This window comes from Schistocerca gregaria, chromosome 3, assembly GCF_023897955.1.
Source record: "Schistocerca gregaria isolate iqSchGreg1 chromosome 3, iqSchGreg1.2, whole genome shotgun sequence".
In the NCBI taxonomy this organism is placed as follows: Eukaryota; Metazoa; Arthropoda; class Insecta; order Orthoptera; family Acrididae; genus Schistocerca; species Schistocerca gregaria.
Window position 1 is genome coordinate 559,449,719 of NC_064922.1, and position 18,128 is coordinate 559,467,846.

Below are 18,128 nucleotides of genomic sequence, written 5' to 3' on the forward strand. Positions count from 1 at the left end.
GGTGTGGGCGTTCAACGTCAGAGGACTGACATAGCATGAGGAAAGAGCTGCCAGCTTACTTCCCAGATCTGACTTCAGCATTGCTGGCACTAATGCAAGTATTGTTCATCTTGGGCAGAGGCCAGTTGTCTGCTGACTGTTGCCTGTCTTCTGTGTAATAGTAGGGCATGTCTGCCTCTCATTGGCGATAAAAAATATTGTAATTAAAATCAGCGAAGTATCTTCTCAACCACCATTCTGTCACTGGGCCCCACCAACCCATTTTGCATCCTCAACTTCTTTCAGAAGTTAAAGTATTTAATTCCTTGATTAGTAGTGTCTGCTGGATTAAAATGATGCCACACCTCAAAAACGAACTTATTGTTAAGATGAGCTTCATTCAGCTGATAGTTCAGGGAGATTTCATCATAGTGTATTATGAGCCAGTTGTATTGCAGCTAACAAAACAAATGGTGATGACAGATCTCTTAACATTATTATTTACTTCTAGAGCCCTTATCATGACTGTGATAGTGTAGGAATTTAGTAACGGTCTTTCTGACTAGGGAAAAGGTGCAATGTGGTATGTCTGCTTGTGAGAAAGGGAGGGGACAAAGGGAGGCAGGGAGGGAGGAGTGTCTTGCCGGTTCTTTAAGGATTGATTTTTTTTCTTATTGTCTGTCACATATGAGAGGCTGCGATGTTTGTATTAATGCTTCTGAGGAAAACATTTTCTCTTTTCCGTTTTCAATATCAATTTACAGTATGGCTAAACTCCTATATAGCAAAAACCATTTCTTACAGTCGTGAGCAGTCGTCAAGCTGTTAAGGTTTCTGTCTATCTTGGAATGAACTATTTACATTCGTAGTTCCACTGGGCGATCTTTCTTCACAATTCGTGAAAATGCTAGTTATGTTTTATTGGTATCACTAGAGATCGATTAGTGTATCTGATCAACTTATACTCTGTGTTGACATTGTCAGATGCTTTGAATTTTATGAAGTCAACTGAAAAATGCTATACATAATTTGACCAGTTTGCTTTCCTTATTCATCTTCTGTGAGTTGGATACATTTTCCAGAAGTCCAGTTGATCTGTGTCCCACATCACTAGTATGTGTTTTCAATCACATTTGATATATTTTTCTGGCACTGGACACTTAAGGTCTGCCATCATATTCACAGTAATTAGACACATATGAACTGCTGAAGCCATCTCCCTCTGGTGAACTACTCTCTTTGCAGTGTTTGTCACTTAAAATTGTGGTGATATCTCTCTCGATTATTTCTATAATTATTTTTTAATTTGGTAACTACTTTTATATCTTTATACTTTCTGTAGTACTTTTAAGGCAGCCAAAGGTCCAGATGGGCTTTTAAAATGTGAAAGACTTTTCCTAAATTCCTACTTTATCACATAACAGGCGAGGGATCTAGAAGCAGATAATAATATGACCTTTCACATCTTAACGTTAGCCCTAACATGACGATTTTTTTTTGTTAGTTGCAACGCAACCAGCTCATAATACAAGGTTTTTACGACGAAATCTCCTCGAATTATTAGATGTATGAGGCATCATCGTAGCACTAAGTTAATATAAGAGATATGTGTTCTTTCAGACATGACAGAACTAACAGACATAATTTTAATCCAGAAGCCATTACGAATCAAGACTCAAAAGATTTAAATATTTTAAATGCCAGTGAGCATTAATTTACATCAGTGGGGAAAGTTGTAAATCTGTGCCGGAGCTGGATTAGAAACTGGATCTGCTGGAGAGCCAACTGTCGTCATCTTGATAACGTCTAAGGTACGATTTTCAGCTTGTGGGTTCTGAATGTTAGCATTTTTAAGACATTGTGGTTTACTGCCACTTCATACATAGCACACAATGACTTCATGTTTCAGCATATACTTTCACATGACAAGAGAGTCTTTCACATGACAAGATCGTCAATCGTTTCAGATGACTATTCCATTAAATTCGCAAATTTAAATAAAAAAAGACACATATGACACACATTTATTTCACAGTACCCATATATACTATGCAACTCTAAAAACGTAAACTGTTCTGCCCAGTTCCAAGCAAAGACTTGTTAATCCCAGTACCATATCAACACTCCCTTAGATGCAACCAGATCAAAGAGCATATAATTCTTTCGTACAGAACACCAATGCTATGTTTTACAGTATTAAAATAGAGATATTTTCAGAACCACCAATTAAGCAAATTAAATCTCTTACATACTATTTCTGTTTACTTGAGTTTATATTTTCCAAGAAAACATGACACACAATATAAACAAAATTTGCAGAAATGAAATAATTATATATTATTGAACATAATTTTGTAATTGAATTTTCATAACAAAACATGGCAAAATGCGAAATTCTAATCACTTATGACCAAATTAAACAAATTATAAGTAGGGTGTTTAGGTTTTTTTATTTGTAACACCACCTCTGTATGAAAATCACAAGCTGTGCTGTGTGCAGTCTGTGGCTGGTTGGCATTGTTGTAATACTCGCCATTGTAGCGTTGGGCAGTTCGCTGTTAGCGGCGCATAGTGTTGCGCAGTTGGAGGTGAGCCGCCAGCAGTGGTGGATGTGGGGACAGAGATGGAGGAGTTTTGAAATTTGTAAGACTGGGTGTCATGAGCTGCTATATATATTATGACTATTAAGGTAAATACATTATTTGTTCTCTATTAAAATCTTTCATTCGCTAACTATGCCTACCAGTAGTTAGTGCCTTCTGTAGTTTGAATCTTTTATTTAGCTGCAATAGTGGCACTCGCTGTATTGCAGTAGTTCGAGTAACAAAGATTTTTGATGAGGTAAGTGATTTGTGAAAGGTATAGGTTAATGTTAGTCAGGGCCATTCTTTCGTAGGGATTTTTAAAAGTTAGATTGCGTTGCGCTAAAAAATATTGTGTCAGTTTAAGCACAGTCTTGTATAATTTTTCTAAGGGGACGTTTCAAAATGAAATCTATAGGATAATTAACTTCTTTAATTTCACAGATAAAAAGGGAGTTCCTAAATATTATTGACAATACGAAAATGAATGAAATTTAAACATATGTTTCTACTAACTTCAACGATTCCATAAGCTTCCTTTTAAAACATCAGATTTGCAGTTACACATAAATCATTGCTGAAAATTAGTGGAATAGCAAATTTTGTCAAACAGTAAAGATGTCATAATTTTCTATCGAACAAAGGTCCAATTGTAAAACAGATTCTATGTTCTATACTCTGCAGTATAGAGGTACTTCTTGCGCCACCTGCACCTCCCTCCTTCGAGCGGTGCAACGTCGATTTATCTCTGTATGGGCTCTAATTTATCTGTTTTTAACGTCATGGTAGTTTCGCGAGACAAATGGAAGAAACATATACCCCAATCTTCCTGAAATGTAAGCTCTCAAATGTCAATAGTGAGTCTCTCCGTGATACACAATGATTCTCTTGTCTCTCCTGCCACAGGAATTCGTTCATCATCTATGTAGCAGTCCCATGCTTACTAAATGATCCCGAGACGAAATGTGCAGCTCTTCTTTGGATAATCTATTTCTCTGTTTTATTAATACAACCGTTTAAGATCCTACTGATGTGCATTACTCGGGAATCTTTCTTATGTTCTGTAAGCCACTTCTTTCGAGGATGAATTACATTTCCTTAAGATTCTTGTAATTAATTTCAGGGTGCTAAATCTTAGGTATTTTACAGTTGTTACTGCTTTCAATGACTTGTCACCATTATCGAAAATGAATAACAATGGATCTCTTCAGCTATTTATTTCGCAATAAGGTACATTATTTACTTTCGGGATCCACTGCGGGCTGCTACACCAGTTATCTGTCATCTACAGTTCTTCCTGTATTCCGTTGCTGTCTTCTGACCTTGAAATCTTCCCGTTAGCCACAAACAGTCACATCAAGCTTTCCAACTTACACACTGAATTATTTATATATTTATATAATATTTTGAAAAGCTAGTCTACTTTCGTCATCAGTTTTTCCATTAGTTTGACTCGTCCTGTCAAGAAATGAGCTCATGTGCCAACCTGTCCTCTAGAGAGTAACACTTACACCAAACAGCAGCGTTATATAAATTTTGACAGAGAAATACCGCAGCCAACAGGTTGCAAAATAATTTTTTAATATATTGACCCACGTTTCAACATCTCTAAGGATGTGTTCATGAGAATGAAATTTTAACAGCCATAAAGTTATACTGGAGAAGGTAATAGTCAAAAATTCGAGCGGACAATTAAAATTGAAAATGTTCAAGCCTTTGGTAGGTATAGCTTGCAATGAACAACAGTTTTTCGATGATTTTATGCCCCTAGTTCCGAAACATCTCTTTCTTCAAATCGAATATAAAAATGTACTAATAAAATATTCTTCATTTAGATGTTTTTTGGACTGCGCAGCTGTTTGTGTAAATATTCCACAATATTCTGTACTTTATGTAATGGGCATTTTTGTAAAGCCTAATAGATGGCTCTTAGTTGAACTTCATTTACTTGGCTACCTTTTAATTTCAAAAATGCATTAAATTCTGATCTTTTGAAATTTATTATTATATAATTAACTGTTGTTTAATTCGATTATTTATGTTATATTTTCTCAATGGGGCATATGTCACGGCCCGCTCCAGATAAGCAGGGCTACTTGTGTCCTGTTTTCGTAGCAGTGATGTAAGCCACTGGGCCTATTTGTCTGATGTTCATTGCATGGTATACATACCAAAGGCTGAAACATTCTTAATTTTTAAATTTTGTCTTGAGCTTGTCTAGTCGAAACTTCTCGGAATGTAACTGTACATAAGTAATCCTTTTTACATCTACATCTACATTTATACTTCTCAAGCCACCCAATGGTGTGTGACGGAGTGCACTTTACGTGCCACTGTCATTCCATCCTTTTCCCATTCCAATCGCGTAAGGTTCGCGGGAAGAACGACAGCCGGAAAGCCTCCGTGCGCGCTCGAATCTCTCTTATTTTACATTCGTGATCTCCTCGGGAGGTATAAGTAGGGGGAAGCAATATATTCGATATCTCATCCAGAAACGCACCTTCTCGAAACCTAGACAGCAAGCTACACCGCAATGCGGAATGCCTCTCTTGTAGAGTCTGCCACTTGAGTTTGCTAAACATCTCCGTAACGCTATCACGCTTATCAAATAACGCTGTGACGAAACGCGCCTCTCTTCTTGGGATCTTCACTATCTCCTCTGTCAACCCGACCTAGTACGGATCCCACACTTATGAGCAATGCTCAAGTATAGGACGAACGAGTGATTTGTAAGACACCTCCTTTGTTGATGGACTACATTTTCTAAGGACTCTTTCTATCTTATGACATGTTTCACTTCGTTAATGTTTCTGTCAAACTTCTATTTCTATGTATATTTTATAGGGTTGTTAAAATTTCAATAAACAATCCAGTTGCCGGCTTCACTGGTGGAGGAAAGAAACACCATACCACAAGAACTCTTTACCAAACTTGTGGTCTGCATGGAAGTATGTTGTAGGGAATACACTGGCGTCTCTCGTGATCCCACACCGTAATAAGATCATGTCCCACGTTTTGTAATGTCCAGGACAACACCACGAAACGCTGTGACTCCAGTGTAATCATAGTTTTTCAATAGATGTGTTATTTCTGTTAATCTAATTACACATTTCCTTAGTTACATTCCGTACTATGCTGTAGCACTTGTTTCTATTTGTGATGCGAATGTCATCGTACTATGTTACATGACAGAGTCACACGTGCGACAATTATTTTCGTTCTTAAGTTTCTCAAAACAGTGTATTTCGGGTGGCTTATCTAAGCTGCTTCACTCTGCACATACCTATTTGTGAATAATCTTCTTATAAACTAAATGTATGATCACGGTTATTTTGTTTCAACATTTTAGGATCAGGGAGTGATTTGTACCCATCCTGCACTATTGTATAAAGCTTTTCGCGTTTATTTCAACTAATTGTCATTCTTACATGGTTCTTTCACGCTGGTGTTACTTGTTACGAATGTTATTTCCCTGCTGTCTTGCTCAGTATGATGTCAGCCATCCTCATGATATGCTCGCAGAATTTCACTCTAAGCTATCACTCTAGAAGTTGGTTCTGTTGCATTACGTGAATCTTGTCTTGATTTGTGTACACTCCTGGAAATGGAAAAAAGAACACATTGACACCGGTGTGTCAGACCCACCATACTTGCTCCGGACACTGCGAGAGGGCTGTACAAGCAATGATCACACGCACAGCGGACACACCAGGAACCGCGGTGTTGGCCGTCGAATGGCGCTAGCTGCGCAGCATTTGCGCACCGCCGCCGTCAGTGTCAGCCAGTTTGCCGTGGCATACGGAGCTCCATCGCAGTCTTTAACACTGGTAGCATGCCGCGACAGCGTGGACGTGAACCGTATGTGCAGTTGACAGACTTTGAGCGAGGGCGTATAGTGGGCATGCGGGAGGCCGGGTGGACGTACCACTGAATTGCTCAACACGTGGGGCGTGAGGTCTCCACAGTACATCGATATTGTTGCCAGTGGTCGGCGGAAGGTGCACGTGCCCGTCGACCTGGGACCGGACCGCAGCGACGCACGGATGCACGCCAAGACCGTAGGATCCTACGCAGTGCCGTAGGGGACCGCAACTCCACTTCCCAGCAAATTAGGGACACTGTTGCTCCTGGGGTATCGGCGAGGATCATTCGCAACCGTCTCCATGAAGCTGGGTTACGGTCCCGCACGCCGTCTTCCGCTCACGCCCCAACATCGTGCAGCCCGCCTCCAGTGGTGTCGCGACAGACGTGAATGGAGGGACGAATGGAGACGTGTCGTCTTCAGCGATGAGAGTCGCTTCTGCCTTGGTGCCAATGATGGTCGTATGCGTGTTTGGCGCCGTGCAGGTGAGCGCCACAATCAGGACTGCATACGACCGAGGCACACAGGGCCAACAGCCGGCATCATGGTGTGGGGAGCGATCTCCTACACTGGCCGTACACCTCTGGTGATCGTCGAGGGGACACTGAATAGTTCACGGTACATCCAAACCGTCATCGAACCCATCGTTCTACCATTCCTAGGCCGGCAAGGGAACTTGCTGTTCCAACAGGACAATGCACGTCCGCATGTATCCCGTGCCACACAACGTGCTCTAGGAGGTGTAAGTCGACTACCCTGGCCAGCAAGATCTCTGGATCTGTCCCCCATTGAGCATGTTTGGGACTGGATGAAGCGTGGTCTCACGCGGTCTGCACGTCCAGCACGAACGCTGGTCCAAATGAGGCGCCAGGTGGAAATGGCATGGCAAGCCGTTCCACAGGACTACATCCAGCATCTCTACGATCGTCTCCATGGGAGAATAGCAGCCTGCATTGCTGCAAAAGGTGGATATACACTGTACTAGTGCCGACATTGTGCATGCTCTGTTGCCTGTGTCTATGTGCCTGTGGTTCTGTCAGTGTGATCATGTGATGTATCTGACCCCAGGAATGTGTCAATAAAGTTTCCCCTTCCTGGGACAATGAATTCACGGTGTTCTTATTTCAATTTCCAGGAGTGTATTTAATCTTGTTTCATTCGTGTCCCAGATGCCACTCATAACTTTCATTGCTCCTGCTCCGGACAAATGCTGACTGTGTGACAGATGCGGACCCTGTTGCACAATATGGTCGTGTCTACATCTACATCTACATAGATATTCCGATGCCACAGTACGGTGCGTGGCGGAAGTTACTCTGTGCCACTACTAGTCATTTCCTTTCCTGTTCCACTCGCAAATAGAACGAGTGAAAAACGACTTTCTGTATGCCTCATTATGAACCCTAATTTCTCGTATCTTCGTGGTACTTACGCGCAATGCATATTGACAGAAATAGAATCATTCGGCAGCTAACTACAGCCTGCCGCGATGGCCGAGCGGTTCTAGACTCTTCAGTCCGGAACCGCGTGACTGGTACGGTTGCAGGTTCAAATCCTGCCTCGGGCATGGATGTGTGTGATGTCCTTACGTTAGTTATGTTTAGGAGACTGATGACCTCAGATGTTAAGTCCAATAGCGCTCAGAGCTATTTGAACCATTTTTGAGTTAGCTACAAATGCCGGTTCTCTAAATTTTCTCAACTGTGTTCCTCAAAAGAACGTTGCCTTCCCTCCAGTGATTCCGATTTCAATTCCCGAAGAATCTCCATAACACAAATCTAGCAGCCCGCCTCTGAAATACTTCAATCCGATCTTGTCTCCTTTACAGATGAACCACACTTTCCTAAAATTCTCCCAAAGCCAACCATTACTCTTCCCTACCACAGTCCTAGCATGAACGTTCCATTTCATATCGCTTTGCAACGTTACTCCCAGATATTTAAGTGACTACTAATGCTGTTTCCGAACTTTACAAGTTTGTTTGTCTCTGTTGCATGTAACGCTGTATTTATGACTGTTCGCAAAGACAGGGCACATGCGATGGACTAGCTGGGCTTCGACGGAATTTACAGACGCGAACCTGCAGCGCCTTTTGAATCTAGTTGGACTGATTTAAAAAAAATAAGTGAGAAAAATCAATATTTCTTTAAAACTTCGAAGGAAATGAAACATATTCGCATAAAAAAATACTGTGGAGAACAAGACCGATGCTTGTGTCAGAAATCTGAAACCTACTTTCGAAGTTTGACACTTTACTGGAGCATATAACAGGAAAGGTTATAATAAAGGTACATTTCAGAAGACTAGTGAAGAAAATGACCAGGTTACCTGCGGCGTCGCATTCAGAGAATTGGAAAGCACCTCAATAGCCGGTACTGATACCGCTGACGACATTACAGTTTAAAAACGTAACACAGATCAATGAATTTACGATGGATGCTTGTGCTTTTTTAGCAATCCTATTTCATGTGCTCCTATGGCGTGATCAGAGGGACGCGGATGCAACAGGTGACATGTGCGAATATAACAGCAAAGGGTCCTTCAAAGACATCCCTGTTCGGCAGAAACCTAGGTGGATTTCGCTCACCTTTATTGAGAATTTTAAAAGTGAAAGTGTACAGAGACCATCTACAAAGTAGTGCAGGTAGGTAACCGCTGGACACCACCCAGTAAAGCTGGGTGGTTGGGTGGTTGGCACCGAGAGTTTTTCCGAACGGGGGGTCGGGGAGGGGTTCAGTGTCTTCGAGAGACCTTTCCCCGCATTATTTACGCATGTGTCAAGGTCGCAACCCTCCACCCCGTCAAAGCCGCAATCACGCGACAGGAGGACGCGAAACAGGAGAGCAGAAAAGCATAAACACCCTTTACTGCTTCGGATCACGTTCAGATATCGTCGAACAGTTATGAACGGCGGAATTGCGGTTTCCCTGCACTCCGAACGGGCCGATCTTGTTTAATGGGGACCAAGCCTCACACTGCTTAGAGAAGGGCTGAAACGTCCGAGGGTGTCAGCAGTATCAAAGGTTATCAACAACGTCGTTTTGTTGTTCATCGCACTGAAAACGGTCATTTTAGACTGCGAAATGAGTGATCACGCATTCGCGCTATACCAGAGGGTCTTGGACGACGCGATGGTTCGTATCATGCCAACAGCGAATTTTTAATTCATAGTTTTTTCATAACTGGTCACATTATTTAATTTATGTGACATTTGAGAGGTTATATACTGAAGAAAACCCGCTTGCAATTTCGTGAAGTTGTACTGAACTTCATATGTTATTTGACTATTTACTATTTATGGTTCAAAAATAGCTCTGAACACTATGAGACTTAACATCTGAGGTCGTCAGTCCCCTAGAACTTAGAACTACTTAAACCTAACTAACCTAAGGAGATCACACACATCCATGCCCGAGGCAGGATTCGAATCTGCGACCGCAGCGGTAGCGCGGTTCCGGACTGAAGCACCTAGAACCGCTCGGCCACAATGGCCGGAACTATTTATGATGTTCGCCCCTAGTAGGTGCGTGGTCAGCGCGACAGAACGTCAATTCTAAGGGCCCGGGTTCGATTCCCGGCTGGGTCGGATATTTTCTCCGCCCAGGGACTGGGTGTTGTGTTGTCCTAACTTCATCCCCATCTTCGCTCAGGTCGCCAAAGTGGCGTCAAATCGAAAGACGTACACCCGGAGAACGGTCTACCAAAAGGGAGGCCCTAGTCACACGAGATTTACGTTCTTTATTACTATTTATGATTAAATTTTCAAGGATGAGAGACAGGATTGGAAAGCCCAAGGAAAATCTTGATAAATAATGGTGCGAATGACGTTATTCACCATCAGGAATATACACGCATCAAAAAGTTTTGTATCACCTCGTTTCCGAGAATTCCGGAACCTGTACAGAAAATTGGAATAGAGATCAAAATAAAAACCATTTCTGTCATTTTTATTGCTCATGAAAACCACACATTGCGTGTTGTACCGCCGTACAGTGAGACCTTCAGAGGTAGTGATCCAGATTGCTAGACACACAGGTATCTCTAATACCCATCTCTAATACCCATATCTCTCTTGCATTGTTGCATGCCTGTATTCGTCTTTGCGTACTAATCATAAGTACCTCAAGGCACGTTGGTCCAGATTGTCCCACTCCTCAACGGTGATTCGTCGTTCATAAAAAGCCCATTTAAAACTGTCCTAGGTATGTTCGATAGGGTTCATGTCTGGAAAACATGCTGGCTAGTCGAGCGATGTCGTTATCCTGAAGGAAGTCATTCACAAAATGTGCACGTTGGGGGCGCGAATTGTCGTCCATGAAGATGAATGCCTCGCCAGCATGCTGCCGATATGGTTGCGGAGGATGGCATTCACATATCGCACAGTCGTTACGGCGCCTTCCATGACCACCAGTGGCATGGCGTTAAGCCTGACCTGGTTGCCTCCAAACACGCGTCTCCGACGATTGTCTGGTTGAAGGCATATGCGACACTCTTCAGTGAGAGAACGTGATGCCAATCCTGAGCGGTCCATTCTGCATGTTGTTGGGCCTATCTGTACCGCACGGCATGGTGTCGTGGTTGCAAAGATGGACCTCGCCATGGACGTCGGGAGTGAAGTTGCGGATCATGCAGCTGGGCACAGTTTGAGTCGTAACACAACGTCCTGTGGCTGCACGAAAAATATTATTGAACATGGTGGCGTTGCTGTCACGGTTCCTCCGAGCCATAATCCGTAGGTAGCGGTCATCCACTGCAGTAATAGTCCTTGGACGGTGTGAGCAAGGCATGTCATCGACGGTTCCTGTCTCTCTGTATCTCATCCATGTCCGAACAAATCGCTTTAGTTCACTCCGAGACGCTTGGACTCTTCCTTGTTGAGAGCCCTTCCTGGCACAATCAAGAACGCGGACGCGATCGAACCGGGCTATTGACCGTCTAGGCAAATTACAGAAAACACGAGCCGTGTACCTCGTTCCTGGTGGAATGACTGGAACTGATCGGCTGTGGGATCCAATCCGTCTAATAGATGCTGCTCATGCGTGATTGTTTACATCTTTGGGCGGGTTTAGTGACATCTCTGAACATTCGGAGGGACTGTGTCTGTGATAAAATATCCAGAGTGAAGGTCTATCTTCAGGAGTTCTCGGAACTTGGGTGATGCAAAACTTTTTTGATGTGTGTATGTTAATACACTCCTGGAAATTGAAATAAGAACACCGTGAATTCATTGTCCCAGGAAGGGGAAACTTTATTGACACATTCCTGGGGTCAGATACATCACATGATCACACTGACAGAATCACAGGCACATAGACACAGGCAACAGAGCATGCACAATGTCGGCACTAGTACAGTGTATATCCACCTTTCGCAGCAATGCAGGCTGCTATTCTCAAATGGAGACTATCGTAGAGATACTGGATGTAGTCCTGTGGAACGGCTTGCCATGCCATTTCCACCTGGTGCCTCAGTTGGACCAGCGTTCGTGCTGGACGTGCAAGCCGCGTGAGACGACGCTTCATCCAGTCCCAAACATGCTCAATGGGGGACAGATGCGGAGATCTTGCTGGCCAGGGTAGTTGACTTACACCTTCTAGAGCACATTGGGTGGCACGGGATACATGCGGACGTGCAATGTCCTGTTGGAACAGCAAGTTCCCTTGCCGGTCTAGGAATGGTAGAACGATGGGTTCGATGACGGTTTGGATGTACCGTGAACTATTCAGTGTCCCCTCGACGATCACCAGAGGTGTACGGCCAGTGTAGGAGATCGCTCCCCACACCATGATGCCGGCTGTTGGCCCTGTGTGCCTCGGTCGTATGCAGTCCTGATTGTGGCGCTCACCTGCACGGCGCCAAACACGCATACGACCATCATTGGCACCAAGGCAGAAGCGACTCTCATCGCTGAAGACGACACGTCTCCATTCGTCCCTCCATTAACGCCTGTCGCGACAGCACTGAAGGCGGGCTGCACGATGTTGGGGCGTGAGCGGAAGACGGCCTAACGGTGTGCGGGACCGTAACCCAGCTTCATGGAGACGGTTGCGAATGGTCCTCGCCGATACCCCAGGAGCAACAGTGTCCCTAATTTGCTGGGAAGTGGCGGTGCGGTCCCCTACAGCACTGCGTAGGATCCTACGGTCTTGGCGTGCATCCGTGCGTCGCTGCGGTCCGGTCCCAGGTCGACGAGTACGTGCACCTTCCGCCAACCACTGGCGACAACATCGATGTACTGTGGAGACCTCACGCCCCACGTGTTGAGCAATTCGGCGGTACGTCCACCCGGCCTCCCGCATGCCCACTATACGCCCTCGCTCAAAGTCCGTCAACTGCACATACGGTTCACGTCCACGCTGTCGCGGCATGCTACCAGTGTTAAAGACTGCGATGGAGCTCCGTATGCCACGGCAAACTGGCTGACACTGACGGCGGCGGTGCGCAAATGCTGCGCAGCTAGCGCCATTCGACGGCCAACACCGCGGTTCCTGGTGTGTCCGCTGTGCCGTGCGTGTGATCATTGCTTGTACAGCCCTCTCGCAGTGTCCGGAGCAAGTATGGTGGGTCTGACACACCGGTGTCAATGTGTTCTTTTTTCCATTTCCAGGAGTGTAGCTCCGCAGAAAACGTAACGTTTCTTATGTTGACTTATTGTAAATTTTCCCGCAGCGTATTACTTTGTAAGTTACAGAAGCAAACACTTTTTCTGAATCACTCTCAACTTATATTTACTGATATACACTGAAAAGCCAAAGAATCTGGTACATCTGTCTAATACAGAGTAGGGCCCCCGCGAGCACGCAGGAGTGCCGCAACACGATGTGGCGTGGGGTCGACTAATGTCTGAAGTAGTGCTGAAGGGAACTGTCCCCATGAGTCCTGCAGGGTTGCTCGTAAATCCGTAAGAGTACGAGAGGGTGGAGACCTCTTCTGAACGGCAAGTCATCCCAGATATGCTCAATAATATTCATGTCATTCTGCAGAGACTCTTATTTTTTCGTCACAGTCCTTTTGAATGACAGTCCTTCATGATCACTTAACACACACTTTCATCCGCTTTGTGACTTAGTGGACGATGTTTTTCCACTTTGCCTGTGTGCGGTATGAAACTTCAATATGGAGCCCCTTGAAACACCAAACACTTCAGCTACCCTGACTACGAAAGCACCCACCAGGCGAGTACCAAAAATTGGTCCATGTTCAAATTCACTCACGCGGATAAGCCGAAACATTGTGACCAATGACCATCGCCACGGTGGATGCCGCATGGTCGCGGTGCGGGCACGTGATGTAACAGAAGTATGTAAGCGGAGCAGACGTGGAGGGGGTATCACCCTAGCGAAGGTATTGGCTGCAAATTAGGAAACCCATTGAGGTCAGCGACTTTGACAAAGAGCAGATTACTATTATTACATAGAGATTGTGAACAAGTATCCCGGAAACAGCGAAGCTGGTCGAATGTTCACGTGCTACTGTCGTAAGTGTTTACAGAAAGAAATAGAAAGACAGTGAAACTACCACTAGCAATTTTGTTTACTCTATTCTGTACAGTAGGATAGATGGGGATCTTTGCCATCTCTTCCGAAAGAGCTCAATCCGGTGCACGCACAAGTGTATAGGAGCACACTGTTCATCGGATATTGTTGAACATGGAGCTCCGCAGCAGACTATAATTACGTGTTCACATGTTGACCCAACGACATTGTCAGTTACGATTGCAGTGGGCTTAGGACCATCGGGATACGACCGTCGATCAATGGGAACTTGTTGGGACTTGAATCATCACATTTTTGCTACACTACTTCGATGGTCGTCTCTACAAACGCCGCCATCAAGGTGAATGGCGCCTCGAAACGTGCAGCACCAAGGACGCAGCTTGGTGGAAGCAGTATTATGCTGTGGGAGACTTCTCCGGCGTTGTGGTAGTACCTGACAGCTGCAAACTACCTGCAACTCTTCATCCTTGTTGTCCTCCCCGACGGTGACGTCATCTTTCAGAAGTATGATTGTTCGTGTCTCGGAGCCAGCCAGAACCGTGCTACAATGATTTGAAAAGCTTTACGGTGAACTCACATTGATGTCTGAGAGACCAAATTCGCCATATGGAACGTATATGAGTCGCTGTCCGATGCCATCACCGTGTACGCAAATCAGCGGCTTGTTATTTACGCGAATTACATGACGTGTGCGTAGGCGTCTAATGCCACATACCTCCACAAACGACGGCCGATGTGACCGAGCGGTTCCAGGCGCTTCAGTCCGGAACCGCGCTGCTGCTACGGTCGCAGGTTCGAATCCTGCCTCGGGCATGGATGTGTGATGTTCTTAGGTTAGTTCGGGTTAAGTAGTTCTAAGTCTGGCCGACTGATGACCTCAGGTGTTAAGCCCCTACACAGAATAGAGCTGACAGTTGTAACGTGTTGTGGACATTGCAAAGGTGCCGTTAACAGTCAAATACAACAGTGCAGCCAGCATTTTAGCTAGTATCTGCAATTATTTTTAAGCATGCATTACTGGCTGTTTTCCATATTTTTGTCCAACCTATGTACTGCGCAGCGTAGTCTTATCGCAAATATGTTATCAGAATGGTTTGTGTCGGAGCTATGAGCTTACCGAAAATATCGTATGCAGCGAGAGGGTGGTTGTAGTTTTAGAACAGGCTGTTCACGTCGATCTTCATTATACTATTTTGCCGATTAATAGATTATCACCGCTCCGCAGACGGAAGATAACCGTAAATTCGTACATATACTGAAATGGCATTAAAGAAATGACCAAACAAGTCATGATGAAGGGCAACTTTTGTGCCGACAGCAGAGACATTCTTGATTTTAGGTAATGGGACGTCGAAGTCATTAGTCGATGAAACGTTCGTCCTCAGAATACATCTGGTGATACTTTGCTAGAAGACATATTTCGTACTATGTCTCCCGGAAGAAATTTGGAGATAACTGAAAAATCTGGGACCAAGTAGAATAATAGTTTAGTAATGAAGTTTTTTTTTTTTTTTTTTTTTTTGTAGGCCTTCGAGCTGTACTTTTCTAAGTGACAATTTTGTTCTTGTTGTACTACAATGCCACTAAGACATTCAAATTTTTCTGAGATGAACATCATTCATGAAGATTGATATTTGTCATTGTTTCATTTGTTGTGGATACTGACAAAAGCATTAGCGTTCTGTATTATTTGACTCGCCGGCAAGCAGAGATTAGTCGTAACGATGTTCAGGTAGACTATGTTTTACTGTGGTACATAATACAGGGAAGAAGATTAAGTTTTGACGTCCCATCGTTAACGAGATCGTTAGAGAGGGAGCATAAGTTAGGATTATCTTACTAAAGATGGGGAAGGAAATCGGCCATGACCTCTCGAGAGAACAACCCCTGCATTTTCTGGAGATTTTTTAAGGTAATCACTGAAAACTTAAATCAGGATGGCCTAACGTGGGTCTGAACCCTCGTCCTCCCAAAATCGAGTACAGTATGTTAACCACTGCGCCATCTCGATTGGTCACAGTGATAAATAGGTTTCTGTAGATAATCAGTTGTTCTAAACGTTTTTTAGTGCATCAGTCTATGATGAGACGGAAAGTGATCGCACTCCATTATCCAAAATGTTAAAAACTTTAGTAACTTCAAGGTAGCGCAAGTATATCTTTAGGGCTGATGTACGTGTTTATCTCGTTTTCTGTTATCATATTAACTTGAAATTTTATGTGCATCTTTGAAAGTGACAATATCATATGATTTAATTTTTCCTCGATGAGGAAAACTTCACAAAGTTGGTATATTTAAATGTAGGAGAGAATGGATAGAAATTGGGCCCACGAAGAAAGCAACTCTACAAGAACTGATGAACGAATGCAGCATACAAACGTTCTACGAACATCTTGAAGAAACGAAGTTTTCGATCAGTCACCTTTTCAGTCATCTGAGCTGAACACTATTACACAGAAGAATGTCTCAGGCTTCTAACAACTGTGTAACTTAAGAGGGTAAACACACGTGGAACGGAAGATTCTACTAATGATGTTGTAAACTCTAAGAACAACCAATCCAAGAATTATACGAAGTTGCAATAAGACTCATCGCAGTTTCTTGCGAGCAAAGAAACCAAAGAACGGTGCATACAAGACATAGAAAGGGATTTATGAGAAATCAGAAAACAGGAAAAACAGATTTACAACTTTATCGAAAACAGCAGCTGCCACAGGTTTCCAGAACAGCCCTTGACCCAGAGAGAAACATTATGAATAAAGGAGCGTAGAAGCTGTTCGAATTAAAGAACGATGGAGAACGCTATAAACACCGAAATGAAGATGATCTGAAACAGTGTGGTCGAAAAATTTCCAAAAAGAAAAGAAGAAGGAGAAAGAAAATGCAGAAACAATATTTCATTCATTTCAATGCGACTTCATTTCTCAGAGGTAACCATTATTCGTACAAGAGATGACTGTTTCTAAGTGACTTAAAACACATTTATTTCAATACGCAGTCGAAATGACGCTCTAACGATAGATGCGCGCCGGACGCGGTGGTCGAGCGGTTCTAGGCGCTTCAGTCCGGAACCGCGTGACTGATGACCCCAGATGTTAAGTGCCATAGTGCTCGGAACCATTTGAACCATTTTATAGATGCGCTGTTTAGCAAAATTCTCTGTGAAGTTGTCACAATAGAAATTTTTACACTGTGGAGATGGTCCATGATAGAAACCGAGAGTGAATAAATGTATTGTAAGACAGCACAGCGAGTATCATGCATTTCTCCAAGCATATTGATGCTGTTAACAATTTGCTGGAAAACAAAATTGAAAAAACAAGATCATTGTAGACAACATTGACAGCAATTAACGTTCGTTTCGGGAAAAAAGTTTTTTCTGAGAAGTAAGGATTTTTAAAGAAAAATTTTGTGAATTTGTGAAGCAGGATTGTAATTAAAAACCCTACGAACACCTCCTTCACCCCTTAAACTTCCTTGTTCCTTGAAGAATGCACTCTGTAGTTTGAGAACCTCTGTCATAGGTAATTAGGATGAAAAAAGACACTGAGGAGGCAAACGTCATGGGTTAGCGATATACACATACAGGTACATAGACGGCGGTAGCCTAGCTTACACAACGTATAAAAGGGACAGTGCACTAGCGGGGATATCATTTATACTTGTGGTGATTCATGTGCAAAAGTGTCCAATGTGATTGTGGCCGCACGACAGGAATTAACAGACACATGGGACATTCCTTTTCGGAAATGGATTCTGAGATCCACAGCATCAAGATCGTGGTGGTTGGCGACCTTCATTTAACGACAGAGAGCAGCGAGCAGTGGCTCTCGCTTAGAGTTGTCAGTACTAACAGACAGGCAACGATGCGTCAAATAATAGCAGAAATCAATATAAGACGTACGATGTACGTTTTAGTTTGGACAGTACGGCGAAAATTGGAGTTAATGGGCTATGGCAGCAGACGTCTGAAGCCAGTGCCTGTGCTAGCAGCTCGACGTCGCCTGCAGCGCCTCTCCTGGCTCGTGACCACATCGGTTGAACCCTAGACTACTGGAAAACCTTGGCCTGATCTGAAGAGTCGCGATTTCAGTTGGTAAGAACTGATGGTAGGGTAGATTGTGGTACAGACCCGAAGAAGCCCTTGACTCAAGTTGTCAACAAGGCTTGTGCGAAATGGTGGTAGCTCCATAATGGTGTGGGCTGTGT